The sequence below is a fragment of the Camelus ferus genome, chromosome 13 (assembly GCF_009834535.1).
Source record: "Camelus ferus isolate YT-003-E chromosome 13, BCGSAC_Cfer_1.0, whole genome shotgun sequence".
In the NCBI taxonomy this organism is placed as follows: domain Eukaryota; kingdom Metazoa; phylum Chordata; class Mammalia; order Artiodactyla; family Camelidae; genus Camelus; species Camelus ferus.
Window position 1 is genome coordinate 15,718,130 of NC_045708.1, and position 17,502 is coordinate 15,735,631.

The window sequence follows — 17,502 nt, forward strand, 5'->3', positions numbered from 1 at the left end:
CTATGCCCCTTAGGTTAATTTAAGGAAAAATGTTAAGTAAACGATAGTACAGGTGGTGTTTGATTTTGGCAAAGAATCACAAAGCTTAAGAAGTTTGTAAGAGGTACTGCGTGGTGGTGAGACAGCTGTGAAGGTAGACAGACCTGGGTTCAAATCCCAGCCCTGCCCGTTATAAGCTGGTTGTCCTGAGCGGAATGTGAGACCCTCTTTCATAGGTTGGTTGTGAGGATTCAAGACCTTAAGACATGTAAAGCACTTATTAAGGCTTCTGTTATACAGTAAGAGCTTAATAGGTGTTAACTAAATGAGATGCTATGCAACGAGCCCAGCATGGCACAGGTTCTCTGTCATGTGAGCTGGGATGGCGATGGTGGTGATACAGGAGACTTGAAGCCTCCTTGTAACACTTCCTCTTGCCTTCCTGATTGGATTTGAATCCTGGGGTGTGCCAAATGCCAGGTGAAGAGTTTGGACCCTATTCCAGGGGCCTTGAAGAGCCAATTAAAGTTTAGCCTAGGATAGTTGCAATGATCCTTGCCTTTATAACATTCTGTCCCATCCACCATCTCCGTGGCTCCTCCCTCCAGCCCTGGAGGCAGCATTTTAAGGATCCCTGGGAGGATTAAATGGGGGTGTAAGAGACAGGAGCAGTGACTTGTAGGGAAGTAGTGATCTTAGGAGATAGTGGAAGCCTGGGCTGGGCATCCACAGTGCTGGGGAAGAGGCAGTTGGTAAATCAAGGGATGTTTTGACAGTGAATCAGATGAGACATGGGAGAGACAGTTTGGAAAGGGAGGAGTGGGAGAAATCAGAGGGAACCAGGAATTTCAACTTACAAGGCAGCCATGCTCTTAGAAAAGAAATGGGGAAATTGGGAGAAAAGGCTGGTTTCTTGGGGAAGACAGCAAATCTGGTTTTCTATTCTTGAGTGTGAAAGTGCACAGCCTTGGGAGATGGCAGGGCTGAGACAGGCCATGAGGAGCAGATGCCATCACCCACTGCTCATTGGTTATTCACTCATCAAACCTTCCCTGCACCTCCTCTGTAGCAGACCTTGTGCTGAGCACCAGGTAAGACAGAGAAGAATCCAACTGTGGCCTTGCCTTCTAGGAGCTCACAGTCTAGCTGAGGAGACTGACTGTAAATGAACAACGGTGGGAATGTGTTAGACTTGCTTTAATAGGAATTGCTCAGGCTGCAGTGGGCACAGAAAAGAGGGAAGGTTTCACAGAGAAGGTGGTCGAGGTCTTCTGGAGGTTAGATCAGCATCAAAAAAACCCTGGGGACATGAATCATTGTGACCTTTTAGGGAGACTGGTCAACTGTTTGGTGTGTCTGTGGCTCAGGGTGCAGTGAAGGGTATAGGAAGAATTGTGGCCTGAGGGGTGCCCAGCTGAGGAGGTGTACTGATTATCTATTGCTGCATTAACAAGTTACCTCATAATTTAGAAGCTGGAAACATCAAGCATTTATTATCTCACAGTTCCTTAGGGTCGGGAATCAAGTATGGCTTAGATGGGTGCCTCTGTTCAAGGTTTTTCCTGGGGTCGCAGTCAGGCTGTCCACTGAGACTGCAGTCTCATCTGAAGGCTTGACTGGAGAGGGCTCTGCTTCCACATTCCCTCACGTGGTTGTTTGCAGGCCTCAGTTCCCTCGCCACGTGAGCCTCTCACTTGTGCGGTGGCTTCCCCAGAGCACATGATGTGAGAGAGGGAGTGTGAAAGAGAGCCCCCAAGACAGAAGCCACAGTCTTTTTATAATCTCATCTCAGATGTGACATCTCATTATTTCTGCCATATTCTCATCGTTAAAAGTGAGTCACCAAATTCAGTCCATGCTCCAATGGAGGGAATTACCCGGGGTGTAAATGCCAGGAGGTTGGGGCCCTGGGGCCATGTCATACGATCAGAGTCTGAGCAGCTTCTTGCACATGGTGGGGGTTCTAAGTAATTTGGGGGCAGGGGCCATCCAGCGCTGGCTTCCCCCAACTCCCAACCCCCAGACCAGACCCAGCTCAGCTGGCTGCTGGGTGTGAGTGGAGGCCAGCTGGGGTGTGATTAACGAGCTCAGGGAGCCAGAAGGGCACCGGCTGTTGCTGTGGCCTGTGTGCAGCCGCCCAGATGTGGGGCTGCTTCAGCCCAAGCCCCACAGGCCCTGGCCCTGCCAGCGCACGACGAGTGGGAATGGTGGTTACAGCTCGCATGTGAGTGGGTGTCAAGTGCTTTCCCCACCTCCAGCCCAGGGACGCCCAGCCTTTACCATGCCTCAGAATCTACTGGGAAGTTTACTAAAATGCAGGTTCCCAGGACCGGTGCAGCCCTTTTCTCCAGGTCTGATTCTGTGCCTCTGAGGTGGGGCCAAGAATCAACTTTTTCTTTTTTAATTGAAGTACAGTCAGTTTACAATGTGTCAATTTCTGGCATAGAGCATAATGTTTCAATCATACATATACACACATATATTCATTTTCGTATTCTTTTTCATTATAAGGAATCAGCATTTTTAAACAAGCTGCCCTGATGCTCCTGTAAGAGGACCATTAGCTCCGCCACACGATGTGTTAACACATCCTTGGCCAGACCACACAGGACTCCAGGCCAGATGTGACCACAGGTCCAGCTCCACCACCACCCCAGGGAATGTCCACCCGAAGGAGTGGGAGGGGACATTAGTAGAATCTCCAGGAGGGTGGGATTTGGAAAGATCCATTTAATATTGAAACATAATTTAATAGGGAAAATTCCATTACTTTCTTAAAGAAACACAGATTAGAGAAAATAAGGCTGAATAAAGCCTTCTTGGCAGAGAGGGAGTAGGTGAGTCCTCATGGGGAGTGGCCACCATCCCGAGGGTAAGCAGTGATAGCTGATGGACGTGGGACGTTCCCAGTGCACTGAGTGGTTTACAAAACTACGGGCTAAACTGACTCAATCTGACCAACTTCCCTTGGTACCTATTGTGTTCAGGGCACAGTGGGGAGGGGAGGGGCCCAGAAAACCCAATCAACCCCTCAACAAACATGTATTGAGTACCCTCTGTGTGCCATGTAGCCCTCTAACAGATATTTACTGAGTACGTTCTGTGAGCCAGGCACATGCCAGCACTAGGGAACACGGAAGTGAACAAGAGGAACACGTTTGCTACCTTCCCAGAGTTTTTGGTCCGGGTGGATGGATGGGGGAAGATGGAGGAAATAAAGTTAATAAACAAATAAATAGTTACAGATCATGGTGAATGGAAAGGAAAATATAGGGTGCAACAATAGTGATCAAAAAGAGGATTCGCTTTAGCCAGGTGGTTCAGGGAAGGCTTCTTGGAAGAGGCACCATTTGAGCTGAACAGGGCTGCCCTGGGAAGGCCAGAGGAGAGAGCCTGAGTCTCGGGGTTTGGCCTCAAGTGGCTCCTGGGCGGACTCAGACATAAGGAAACGAGGTAGAGCCCGGTTCTTCCAGAAATGAGGTCCATCCAAAGCACTTTGAGAATATGAAGAAGAAGGCATCTTTTCTGACTGGGAGTCTGGGGAGGCTTCAAGGAGGAGGTGGTATTTGAATTAGGCCCTGAAGAATGAGTAGGATTTGGATGCGTGAAGGGAGGGAAGGAATTGTAAATTGAGAAACCACATGAATAAAGGCCTGAGGCTTGGCAGTTTAGGGCATGCTTGGGGGGTGTCCAGTGCCCTGCTGGGTGCAAGGCTGGGGCACGACCCCTCCTCTTCGTTCATCTAGTCACTGTTCACTGTGGGCCTGATCTGGGCCTGCACTGGCCATACCGATGCCAGGTAGAGGACTCCTGGGACTTCCTTCAGAAGAACTCTGCCCCCTTCCCCTACCCCAGTCCTCAACACTCTCAGGATCACATTCCCACTGGGGCTGGCCACCAGCAGATCTGCTGGGGATGGCCGGAGAGTAGCCCAAGAATTCCCTCCCTGCAACAGCTGCTGCCACCCAAGCCCTGACTCTGTTTCCCTGACTCTTTCCCCAATGGGACTGATTGTGAAGGTCCTTGCCTCAGTTTCTCCAAGTTTGTCTCCGTGTCCCTCTTTCCCTCCACTTCCCTTCGTATCTCTTCTTCCCTAATGAAGCCCCTTCTTGACCCTCCCTGCCCATCAGCTGGAGCCCTCAGCCCAGCAACCTCAGGGGGCCCTGCCCTCCTCTCTCCCGATGGCAGACGTGCATCTGTAACAGATCCGGAGGCAGCTCCACCGTGAGCATGATTGCTGTGATACTATCAGGGCGTAATGGGATTTTTAATATTTAGCTTGGACAGGGAAAGGGGCTGCGAGCCAGCGGGTTGAGGGGGTGAGGGGTGGGGGTGGTTGCTCGCACATGTTGATCCACTGGCTCCCGCTCAGACTTCCCAGTTCCCAGCTGCCTGGCTTCTCCTCCCAGCCTCTCCCTCTCCTCCCCCTGCCCTGCTCAGCAGCCCCCAGGCTTGCTCTCTCCCCCACCCGTGGCCTCTCCTTGACCTTGGCCATGGAGACCTGGTTTCAAACCCCAGCTCTGCCTCTTGCTAGCTGTGTGACCTTGGGCAAGCCACAGACCCTCTCTCAGTCTTTGTTTTCTCATCTGCAAAGCAGAATAAACAGATGGGCTGCTGTGCAGAGTAAATGAGAAAATACCTAGAAAAGTGCTGTAAAAATGAGGACTTTTACAAACACTGTCTTTTGCCTGTGAACTTTTTTTTTCTCCTGATGAGCTTTCTTTTTCTTTTTTATTTTGAGGAAAAAATAACTTTTCCTTATCACAAAAACAATACAGGTTATGTGTAAAATCTTTAGAGATGACCGATTAGCCAAAAGGAGAAAGTTAAAAGTAACACAGAGAATATCCACTTTTGACAGACTGGTTGTAGGTCCTTCTAGATGTACTTATGTGTATTTACACATATTGGGTTTGTTGTTTTTTTTTTTAAAGAAAAAAATAGATTCCTGATGAGAATACATAAGAATTTTGACTTATTAATATTTTTGTGGGCATTTTTCCATGTCATGTTAGATCATCATTTGGGGAGGCTCTTAGAATTCCATGGGGATAGATGTGCCATAATTTACCAGTCCTCTGGTGATCGACATGTAGATTGCTAGCAGTTTTTCACTATCTTAAATGCTGGGATGGACTTCATTGTCTCTCTGCCTTTTTGTACTGCTGCTGGTATTTGCATAGGATACATCTCCAGGCGTAGAATTGTGGGGTCAAAGGGTATGTACTTTATTTTTTAAGGGCTTTTGATACACATTGCCAAATCACCCTCCAGAAAGACTGGGCTGAGTTACCCTCCTAGCAGCAGCCTTCGAGAGTGTCTGTTTCCCTGCATGCTCTCCAGCATGGGATATTATGCCTGTGGCTTTATTTTCTATTTTACTCCCATAATCCTGTGCTTCCCTAGCCAAGGTAGGGAGGGACCAGGTGTTGTCTCTGAGCCCACAGAGTTGGATCCTGGGCCACCCTCAGGATGGCCTCCTTCCCACCCTGCTCTCAGCTCCAGCCCTTCCCACAGAGGCTGGACCAGTGGCCCAGATGTGTCTGGCCAGTCTGTTGGGGTGGGGTGGGGTCAGTCTCGGTGAGAAAGAGGGAGGCTGCCAGCTGGCAGAGCCTGGGCTGGCTGGGGGAAGGGGTGTGAGGGTTGGAATGCTGGGTGGGAGGAGAGGCCAGACCCCTACACAGAAAGTTCTGCTGCTGCTTTCCAAGGGCAGGGTAGGGACACCCAGCTGGGGGAGGGGAAAGGGTGATAGATAACCCCTCCAGACCCCCAGGCTCAGTCCAGCCTTTTGGGAAGGGGATTGGATGGGGACTCTGGCCAGTACACTAAGGCTATTCAGGTCTTTGCTCTTAAAAATTAGAAGCACCCCCTCCCCACTTCCTATATGCTCTCAAAGGATCTGTTCTTTTTTTTTAAATGTCACTTTTAAAAGTTGTTTTTTGTTTGTTTGGGAGGGTAATTAGGTTTGTTTATTTATTTATTTTTAATGGAGATACTAGGGATTGAACCCAGGACCTCGTACATGCTAAGCACACACTCTACCACTGAGCTATACCTTGTCCCCACAAAAAGCTCTATTCTTATTCACAGTTACCCATCCATCTCTCCATCCATTCATCTACCTGTCTATGCATCTAGCCAGCCAGCCAGCCAGCCAGCTTCTGATTTTTTCGCTTCTTGGAAAGATCAGGTGATGCCTTCGTAGAGGACCAAGAAGCTAACACATATTGAATAATACTCCCCAGGCATCTGCTATTTGCCTGTCCCTGGACCAGGTATGGGGACTGCAGACAAAGGAGCTTTTTGCCCTCCTGCAGCTTCTAGTCTGGTATAGGGGAGATGACTCCATCTGTAACTACAGCCTTGGGGCACTTAGGAGGGAGTCAGGGGAGAGCTGGGGAGGCTTCCTGGAGGAAGAGCCATTTCCCCAGGGCTTTGGAGAATGGGAATAGGTGGGGACAGGCATTAGTCCAGAAAAAAGATAGTCAGTTATGAGACTGATTTTTTTTTAACCCTGGTCTCTTGCTGATCCCCGAACAAGATGACAGCCATCTGAGGGGCAGGGGGATACAGGAGAGGTATTCTCAGCCAAGAGAGAAGGGCAGAGGGGCTATCAGGACTTTAGTTCCACTCTGTCAAAGGGCTGAGTGAGACAGAGGCTGAACAGAGTCCTGAGAGGCCTGAGAGGGCCAGGGCTAAGGGTGAACGGTACCTTCTGTGTGCCTGGTGCTGTATTATATGCTATGCTCCATTACCTTATTGAATCTTCTGTTGATAAGTTTAGCTTCATTTACAAATTGTGAGACTGAGGTTCAGAGAGGGTCAGCAAGTCTTCCAAGGCCACACAGCCACGAAGTAGCTGAAGCAGAATGTAAACACAGCTTTCTCCAACTTGCTGGGACAACTGATTAACCAGGAGTAGGTCGATATCTCAGTATGCTCTGCCCTGCCCACCTCCTGGATTACCAAGAGGCCCCTGAGATGGTGGCTGTGAAAAGAGTTCGACAGATATCCAGCTGAGGAGCTCACCCGTGAGACTTAAGAACTCAAAGGAAGGAGGGGGCTCACCCAACTGGGGCCACCAGATGGGCTTCCAAGGGGAGGAGGGAGGTTCACACCTGGTCCCTGGAGGACGAGTTGCTTTCATATCAAGGGCTGTTGGCCAGAACAGAGCACAGTCCCAGAGCAAAGGCTCAGAGGTGGCGAAGCCCCTGTGGGCCTCCTCTCCTCGTGCCCAGCAGGCAGATGGCCTCAGTGAAGGAGGCCCACCCACCCCTAGCTAACTTCTCGCCAGAGAGAAGAGTTCCCCTGACCCCCACGTGGCATTTACCTCATGCTCCCTTCCTGCACAGTTACCTTCTTGAATCCCCCCATCAGATGAAGAAACTAAGACTGGGGCCAAACGTCCCACCCTCCTAGGTGGCAGAGGCAGGTACGCAGTCTAGTGCCTCCCACTTCTGATTTCCTCTGCTTCTTGGAGGTGTCAGAATGGCTTGGTAGCAAGGACCCCGTGCTTATCTCCTCTGGACCAGGCAGCTCCCCACTCAGGGTCTCCCTGACTCCAGGTCACCCTGGGGGTTGGGTATCCTCATCCCTGTTTTACACAAGAGGAAACTGAGGCTCGGAGAGATGAAGCAGCTCGTCCAAGGTGACACAGTTAGGAAGGGATGGGGGTTGAACCCGGGCGCTCTGACCCTGGAACCCCAGCGCTGGCCTCTCAGCCCCCGCCTGGCCTGGCCTCAGACTCTGAAGGCCTCGGGTTGACGGGTTTGGTTGCGGGCTGCCTCCAGAGCACTCCAGCAGGACCATAAACAGCTGGGGAAGTTCCCCTCCCTCCAGCGGCTGCCTTTTCATCTGGCTAGGCTTCGGGATCTGGCGAGAGAAGCCCGTTTATTGAGGAAGTTTATGCATTTAACAGTTTAAGCCTTTCTAAGCCTGTGGTACAACAGGATTTGGGAGCCGTTAACAATTCTGTGTGGTTAAGAGATTTTCATTGCTCTGCGGCAGCTGGCTCAGGCCCCACAGGCCCCATTCTGGCCTCCACCCCGCCCTGCTGGGACACCACCTCCCTAGGGCCCTTTGTCCTCAGCCCCATCCTGCTACTTCTCCCTTCTCTCCCTGCTCCTAGAGTCTAGGTACGAACTTTGACCTCAGAACAGAAACTGAGGCCCAGAGAGGGGAAGGGAGTTGCCCAAGGCCACACAGCAGGTAAGAGACTTGCCCTGAGACACCACCCCCCCCCCCGCCCCCCGCCCCGGCAAAGACTTCCCACACCCTAGACTGCCTTCCTTGGGTAAGGAGGGGAGATGCTGGAAGGACATTATTATTGTTAATTCCTCACTGGTGGAACTTACAAAACCCCTCAAAAACCAGTATCTGGCCAAGGCTTTGGGACAGGGCTGGCTGGGGTGGCCTGCCCAGTTCATTCACCTTGTCAGGTACAGAGCCGGAATCAGACCTCAGGCCTCCCAGAGTCCTAACGAGAATTCTTCACACTATGCCAAACTGGGTTTTTTTCCATAGCTTGGGGGGGAAATGCCATTTGTAATTATAATGTCTTACACATGTACAGTATTTATTTACTTACACTCTGCCTCGTTCCAGAAAAGATTAGAGGCTGCTTTTGTGTAGCATTTGGTCTCACCCTGTGAGATACTTTGATCTGAATGATACCCACATGAGAGAAGCAAGGCAAAGGTTATTAGCGCCATTTTAGAGACAAGGAAAACTAAAGCCAAGAGGGGACCAGATTCGCCCAGGGTCATGGTGCACTTTGGTGGCAGAGCTGGGGCCAGAACCCAGTGATCCAGCCTCCTGGGCCTGGGCTCCCTCGGGAGCCCCTTGTCATCTCCGCGATATCCATCCCCCTCCAGCTCCCTATGCCTCTACCTGTGTGGGGGTGAGGCCCCAGGGTCCCCTGAAATGCCACAGGAGACCTTAGTCTCCATCCTGTGTGGGCAGAGGTGGCGTGAAAGAGTTCCTCACGGCCCAGAGGACATATGGTTTGTGCGAAGAGGAAGGTGTGGGTGGGTTTGGTGAGATGTGAGCCGGCCCTCAATAGCCATATGGATAAAAGGGCCATGGCTGGGGGCCCTGGGGTCACCCTGCAGGGTGGGCTGGCCTTGGGACTCCTGCCCTGTCTGGTCCCTCCGGCTCTTTGCTCCTTCACCAGGCGTTCCCAGGCTTCTGCGTGGAGCCCGTGGAGGTTGGATGCTGCTGCTGTTCTCATCACAAGGGTTTGTTTCCTGATCATGGTACCCTGCCTGCAGGTCACAAACACAAAAGCACTCCCATTCCACTGGCATCCAAGCCACCCATGCACCTTGTCTCTCATATCTCTCTCTGCATCCCCCAAATGAAGAAACCAAGGCCACTCATCACCACCTTCACACTTATAAAAACAGAAACCCAAAAATGTTAGATGAAATGACTTACCCAGAGACCCAGCAATCAAACTCAGGGTCCTACTGCCCCCCTCAGTTCCCTGCACCCCTCGCTGGACTCCAGCTGTACATAACAGATACAAGAGCCCAGGGAGCCAGGGACACACATTGGTTGAGTGCCCACCTGCACCAGGCCTTGTGCCTTGGAGTCCAATACTGGATCCTTACCATCCCCAGAAGTTGGGTATGGCTGTTACCCTCATTTTGTAGAAGAGGAAGTGAAGGCTCAAAGAGGTTAAATAACCAGCTCAAGATCACACAGCTGATGGATAGTGGAGCCAGACATGAAATCCAAAACCTGTCGTCTTCCCACTGGAATATTTGTACGTTTCATTGTTAGTAAAAGTTTTTCACAATCCTTATCGCATTTCATCCTGAACAACCCTACAAAGTAAGGGGGATGTTAATCCCATTCTCCAGTGAGGAAATTAAGGCTCAGCAAGGTGAGGCTCACCACTAGGAAGGTAAGAGCTGGGACTCAAACTGGGTCACTGGGTCAGTTTGAGTCTGACACCCAGATTCTGAATTTCCCGGATTCCTGTTTCAAGAACTCTCTGAAACCCATTCATATCACACCTCTGCTCCATCATTCCACTAAAATTGTTCACAATCAAGGCCTCAAGTGATACTCATCACCAATCCAGTGGTCAGTTCCCAGGCCTTGAGTTCCCTGAGGAGCATTTACAAAGTGGCCCCTGTCCTCTGGGATCACACTGTCTCCTGGTGCCCTGCCTGCCCCTCTACCATGTGGTTCATGGACAGTTCCCGCTCACCTCCCTCCTCTCCACCTCGGAGGCCCCGTTCTAAGTCCTTAGCTTCCTCTTCTCTCTCGCTCTCTTTCTCCCTCCCCACTTCTCTCTCTCTCTCTGGGTGACTCTGTCCATGCCCATGGCTTCCAATGCCCTCTCTGGGCCAGTCTCCAGCCTGGACCACTTCTCTGAAGTCCCGACTCACATATCCAGCTGCCTACTGGACATCTCCACCCTGCTTCCTCCCTGCCCCCTACAGTCTTTTTCCTACCCTGCAGCCAGAGGTCCCTCTATAACTTAGCTCATGCCCCGCCCCTGCTCAGAACCCCCTGAGACCCTTCATCTTACTTAGAGCAAAAGCCAAAAGGGCTCACAAGGCCCTATGCGACCTGTCCCTCCCCTCTCTCGGACCCATCTTTCCCCATTTCCTCCTTGCCTCCTCCCCTTCAGACACACTGGCCTTTGGGGAAATTTCTTCTGCCTGGAATGTTCTTTCCTCAGGGATCTACACTGATCGCCCATCACCTTCCTCAGGTCTCTGCCCAAACATCACCTTCTTGCCAAGGTCCCCCATTGCCCTAGTTTTCAAAAGGGTGCATGTGCGTGCACACAGCCCACCCCCACTTGCCTGTTTTATTTCTCTCCATCCCCCTTACTGCCACCTGACATACCAGGGGTTCACCTGTTTGTTCCTTGACTACGTGTCTCCCCAGCTGGCATGTAGGCTCCAAGATGGCAGGCGTTTGTTTCGTCCACCACTATTTCCAGTTTCTAGGGTGGTGTTTAGTTCGTAGAAGCTACTCAATCAGTATTTGTTGCAGAGCCCCACTCACCCCAGTCTCAGACACTGCACCCTCCCAGCCCTGGTGGGAGCGATGCTCTCAAAGGCCCTGGGAGGGGCTGGGGGCTCTTCCTGCTCCAGAGGGGTGAGCGTGGCCAGGATGCCCAGCAGGCCTGTCTGGGGTTGGGACAGATGTTTCTAGGCATGGATTGAGACTCATAAAATCCCAGATCCTTCATGGAGCTGGGCACCTCAGAGAGCCTCTTTCAGTCTTCCTGGTGTTTTCATACCTGCGCCAGCCTGACCGTGTCTGGACTCCCTGCACAGTGGTCCTAGACCAGAGCCTGTTGGGGGACCCATCTCTCAGCAGGAGCTTGTGGGAGCCCCGCCATGTGCCCGGGTGTCTGCAAACACAGAGCAGGAGGAGGTGCTCAGCCTGCCGAGTCTCCTGATCTCAGGTTCCGACTCGGGTCTCATTGCCTGACTTACTCGGGGAGGTCTTTTCTCTGAGCCTCCGTTTCCTCATTGTTAATTGGGGCCTGTAGTCACAGCCCCGCAGGGCTTGGAAGAGGCCCAGAGGAGTTACAGGAGCTCCGAGAACAGGAGAGGGATGAGGGGGTGCTCCTGCTCCAGGAAGGAGTGTGTCTCGGGGCAGGCACCAGCCCGTGCCCTGGCAGAGCGCTTGGAGAGCAGAGCCATGTGTACATCATCCAGGGGGCTGGGGAGTTGTTGGTAATTGTCTCGCAGTTACAAGCAAGCCTGGGTACACAGCAGGCACCTAATATATGCTTGTGGAATAGCATTGTTTTAACCAGAGAGGATGCTTCTATTGAGCAGCACAGAGTCAGGGTGCCAGGGTCCAAATGTGGGCTCTGCGCCCCCCACCCCTTACTCTGGGACCCTGGCAGAGTGTCTCCCTCTCCCCTCCCACCCCTGGAGCTCAAGGTCATCACCTATAGAATGACTCTTACGTACAAACAGCCTCTGATTCTTTTCTGCCTGCTCCTCACAGTGCTCCTCACAGGGCAGCTGTGACCAAGTGTGACACGAGGATAATGACCTATGCTGCCTGCCACACCCCAGAGACCCTCAAGCAGGAAGATTTAGGGATATAGGTAAGAGCCAGCCGCCTGGGTTCTAATACTGGCTCCAACATTTACTACCTGTGTGACTCTGGGCAGGTGACTCACTTACCAAAGCCAGGATCTCCTCATATAAATAGATATAATAATAAATGGAGTGTTACAGGCGAGTTGTGAGGACAATGTGACAATCAAAGTAAAGCACTGGTCATAGCACCCAGCACGTGGCATGTGGTCAGTGCTGAGCGTAGCCTGGAACTTACTATCTAAATGCTCAGGATTGTTACTGTCCCCTTTTGTGGATGAGGAAACTGAGGTTCAGAGTGAGCAAGTGACCTAATTGTTGCAGGCCACACAGCAAGTAAGGCACATTAACCCCTGTGGTCCAGTGGAGCATAAGCTGAGAGGGCTGGGTGGGACTTGGGGGCCAGTCAGATCCATTTCCCAGCTCTGTCCCTATGTCTGCAGCAAATTCTGGGCCCAGAGCCTCATGTTACCTTGGCTCCTTCCAGGTAGCCAGACTCAGATGTCTTCCCTAAAAGGCATCACTGTCTGATTAGCAACATTTTAAAGACCTGAGAGTGGTCGCTGGCCTTTTTGCGCTGCCTGGACCGGCGCAGCTTTGGGAGCCCCACATCCGTATCCCTGGCAACTGCAGCCCTGGGCTGCCCTCCCCCCACACCCTGCTGTCAGAGCTGTCTGTCTATGGGAGCTCCCTGGAGGCCTGGGAGGGATGTGCATGCACATGTGTGCCGGGTCAGTGTAGAGCATCCCCAGCACGCTTGTGTGTACGTGTGCACTGGCCCCATTAGGCTTGGGAGAGTGTGTGCTGGGCTTGCTGGGAGTCTGTTTGTGTGCCTTGGTGGGGGGGCAGTGACCCACCATTTATCCACATGTGTGGTTGGAACATCTCTGGACATAAGAGCATAGGCAGGCATTTCAGCAGTAGGGCGTGCACAGGCGCTTGCCCCCGCAACTCACCCTGGAGCCCACTGTGAGTCAGTACTGCCCTTGTGTTTGTATGTTCCTGTGTGCGTCTGACCTGTCCCAGCACATGTGTGTTCATGCAAGAGCAGACTCATGTGTGTGCTGGGTCAGACGGACCAGTGCTGTAAAGGAGCATGGGTGTCACACCAAATGAATGTGTGCATCCATCATTGTTGGGCGGGGGGACTCTCTGCATCCTTGGGAGAGTGTGTCCTGGGCCAAGTAAGTGTGGGTGTGTGTTTGTGCACATCCAACCACAAGATCAAGCCAGTGTGTAGGTGTTCATGTGTATATTCTATCAGACCAGATGTGCATGTACTTGGAAATGGGTATTTGTGAGCGTCTGTGTCTGTGTGCACGAGTGGAATATGTGTCTGGTGGGGGAGGGTACACACACACACACACACACACACACACTTTCTAGGGGCCAGAATGTCAGGGCCATTGATTTTCTGTCTCAGAAATTCCCTTTGAGTTCCTCTTCGTGTCTCTTTCATGAACCGAAGTCAGCAGTTCCAACATCCTTAAAGCAAATCGGGCCCGTTTTGCAGCAAGCCTCCGTCCCTGCCCTTCCCCACTGGTTGTGTGCACGACATGTACACACAGAATCTGCTTATGATTTACAGGAAAGCTTGGGGGGCCCTGGAGGGGTGCAGTGACAGTGCTGGGCTGGGGTCAGTTCTTCACCAGGCTCTGCTGTTTTCTAGTCAGTGGCCTTGGGCATTTCCCTTACTTCCCGGAGCTTCCGGTTTCTCATCTGCCAAAGAGGCCCCGACAGTGGTGAAGACATGACGGTGAAGCCCCCACCCGGGCTGGGATCATTATTCCTCTCACATCTGTCTGGGGTATTCTGTTTATGCAGCACTTTTGCCTTCTTCCTGAGGAGAGCGGCTGTTTCTACACGGTACCCCAAAGCAAGGTCGGTGGTAGACAGGCCAGCAGAGGAGCCAAGGTGCTCCTAGGAGGAAGGGAAGGGGCACCCATGAACTGTGCACCCCTACTGTGCTCCAAGCGAATATCACCTCACTTAATCCTGGCCGTTTCCCCTCTGTGTTATCTTCGCTCCACAGAGGAGGAAACTGAGGCCAGAGAGTGGCAAGGGCCTGCCTGAATAGTGGGGTGCAGAAGGCAGCAAGCTAGGAGGGGGCCCAGGTCCAGCTGACTCCTAAGTCTTCCCAATGTTCCAAGAATGCTTCCTAGAGCAGGCAGGAACAACAAGTCAGGCCTTGAAGGATGCCTGTTCTGCACCGCAAGCAGTGCACAAGCCGCAGGCACTGCGTGAGCAGAGGTGGCAAAGCACCAGGCTGGAGGAAATCAGGCCCTTCAGCCTTCACCTCCTGCCCGCCTGCTCCAGCTCTCCCGGCCCCCTCCAGATGGGCAGCCCCTCGCCTGGGTCCCCTCCCGCCCCTCGAGCTGCAGTCTTTGTGGCCCGGGAAGAATGCCTCTCTTTATCTCCTGGAACCCCCCTTCCCTTTGATTCCCCTCTCTGCAGCGTTTCTGCTGACCTCTGTGTGTTGGGAATCCAATTAGAGAAGCGGACAGAGAGAGTGACAGCCGCACGGAATCCCGCCTCGGCCCCTCCGAGCACGCCCGGTGGAGCTGCAGGCGGCGTGGGGCCTGCTTGTCATGCCGGGCCCTGTGCTGCGCTTTGTGGGGATTAGCTGCCCGGGGGTGGGGCACTCCACAGATGGGACCAGAAGTGATGCTGGTGAATGTCACGTCCCTGCGAGTAGGGAGGGGCCCCTCTGCTCTGTGTGGAACCCAGCATGGGGAAGACTGGGAAGAGGGCAGGAGGCAGGCCGGCCTTGGCCAGGAGTGGGCAACCCTGGCCTATAGGGGGTGCTTGGGGAGGTGACAGCCCAGCCTAGCTGGGGTATTTGCTTCCCATTGGAGGCCCAAAGCTAGACTGAGGCAGAGCTGGTAGTGAGCTCAGGTCTGCCTGCTGTGGGGGTGACACCAGAATTTCCATCTAGGAGGGGCTTTTATCCAGAAGTTTCATTTGCAAAATAACTTTACATATGATTGGGAGCGGGAAACCCCAAGGAATGGGAAGAGGGCAGCCGCTGAGTGATGGCATCTGAAGAATCACCCACAAGCCACTCCTTGGCAGGGCCATCAGGCTACGGCCAAGACCCTGGCCTTCCCCACCCACTGCCATGCAGTTACCCTCCTGGTTTACTGCTGAAGAGAATGAGGCTCCGAAGGACAGAAGGCCAGAGCTAGGATTTCTCTTCCGCTCCTCCTGCCCCTAGGTCATCCTGGCCCCATCGCCAACCCCCTAAGATGGGAGAGTTCCCGATGACCACCCCCCGCAAGGAGGGATATGGCGTCTGAAGAAGTGGATTTCTGGCCCTGAGGGAAAGCAGCAGCCTCATCCCCAGTCCCAGGAGCATCAGGCAAAATATGGACCAACAAGTGCCCCAGCCCCTCTAGGAATGACTGGAGCTCACAGTGCACTCACTCACCGGGCCTCTGCCTCCAGGAGCTTACAGTGATGGAGTATGTAAAGGGGAGACCCACAAGGGGAGCGAGGGGTGGGGATGGGATCACACTTAGCCTGGGGGTCCCAGAGGACTTCCTGGAGGAAGGAGCACCTGAGCTGAGACCTCGAGGACAAGTAGAAATAGCTTGAGGTGGCCCTGAATATTCCAGGCATGAGAGGCAGGGCTGGTGTGGGGCTTCCCGGGGAGGGGCACCTGCCTACCCTCATCCCCATCCTCATTCCACAGCTGCCTAGGCTGGGCAGGGCTGGCCCACCTCCTACCCCAGCGCCCCAGTGGGGCTGCACTGCTGTGACCACCTCCTGGGCCTGGCAGAGTTGGCAGCCTTGGATGCTTCACATCTTCAGTTAGAATCATCATGGGGTGGGATGGGAGAGCCCAGGGAGTCCCACTGCCATCCTGGGGCAGCAGGAGTGGTTGGGAGGCCACAGTGCCAGACAGCACACGTTAGAGAACCGGGTCCCTTACGTACACTGTCTCCCTGGATCCCACATCAGCCCCAGGGAGCAGGAACCGCCACCCCATTTTATAAGTGAGAAGACAGTTCAGAGAGACAAAGGATTTGCCCAGACACTCAGAGCATGTTAATTTATGGAACCAGCATTTAAACTCAGCACCCCCACAGACCTTTCCCACCACTCCAGGCTGCCACAGCCAGTGCAGACATGAGTTTACTGTATTTATGTTTTTGGTACTTCTGCCCCAGCACAGTGCCTGGCACGTAGAAGGTGCTCAGTGGGAGAGTGGTGGGGGGAAGGATGGATGGGTGGATGGATGGAGAAAACCAATCGATCAGTTGACCAATTCTTCCTTACCTGGTGCCTTTTTAAAAAAATAACAAATTGGCACCAATCCCCATCTTGCCAGTAACGACCACATTAAATATGAATTAATCTTCCAGCTCGGTTCTCATGAATATAAAGTGAGAAAGGTGTGTGGACCCAAGGGAGCAAGAAAAGACACCCCGGTCTGCTTCCCACACCTGCCCGGGCCTGAAAACACATGCTCAGTCACACAGACCCTCACATGTTCTCACACACTCACACCTCCCTCCCAGCTGATGCACCCCACCGCGACCCAGGGACCTTCCCATCCCCCACCCCATCTTTCTTTTTCCAGGTGGAGGCATCTGCGCTCAGCCAGTGTGCCCACACACCTCTTCCAGCCCCTCTCCTCCCTCTGAACTTGACTCCTCCTCCCTCCCGCCTTCCTCCCTCCTCTGTCTCCACCCCCCTCCTCCTTCTATGTTCTCTTTCTTCTTCCATTTCTTGGTGTCTCTACCTTACTCCAGCTTCCAGTCTCAGTCCCATCCTCCACCTGATCATGCTTCGTGCTGCACTGTCTGACTATCTGTCCTCTCAGTCTTTCCTCTTGCTTCCCCTGTGTCTCTCCCACCCGCCCCCTCACCCTTCCTCACCTTCGTCCCTCAGGCCCTAAAGAGATCCCTTGCCCGTCTTGGACTCTCCAGGGGCCTAGGTGAGCTGTCAGCTGGAGATTGAAGCCTTTCTCCTCAACCCAGACACTCAGAGGTCAAGCTGGGGTACAAAAGCAGCCCCCTAACCTTTCTCCTTAGGGAGGGAAATGCTACACACCAATCCAGGGAAACTGCCTCAGTCCCCTCACCTGCCAACCCAGGGAGTCACCTGGCCAGCCCAGGTGAGGTGAGGAAGAAGGCTACAGATTCACGCAGCCCGATTCAGATTCCCTCCGTGCCCTGAGCAAGTGCCTCCACCTCTGAGCCTCAGTTTTCTCATCTGTAAAAGGGGACAAGAGTCTTGGCCTGGAAGGGCTGTGTGAGGCTCAGGTGTTCTGCCCGACACATAGTAGGTGCTCAGGAGTGGCCATGGAAAACAAAAGAGAAGAGGTGGGCTCTGCCCTCAGAGGACTCACAGCCCAGTGGAAGGAAGGCAGGTGACTGGGAGAATGCACCCCGTCAAGCTCTTGGGAGCTGGTAGAGACATGAGACATGATCAGAGCTCA

The 17,502-nt window shown here is 53.0% G+C and overlaps 1 protein-coding gene across 3 annotated transcripts in view; it reads left to right on the top strand.

Annotated features, from left to right (window-relative positions):
- Positions 1-17,502, top strand: part of EPHB2 (EPH receptor B2) — a 176,010-nt gene that overhangs the window by 65,350 nt on the left and 93,158 nt on the right. The gene's annotated exons all lie outside the window — the stretch shown is intronic.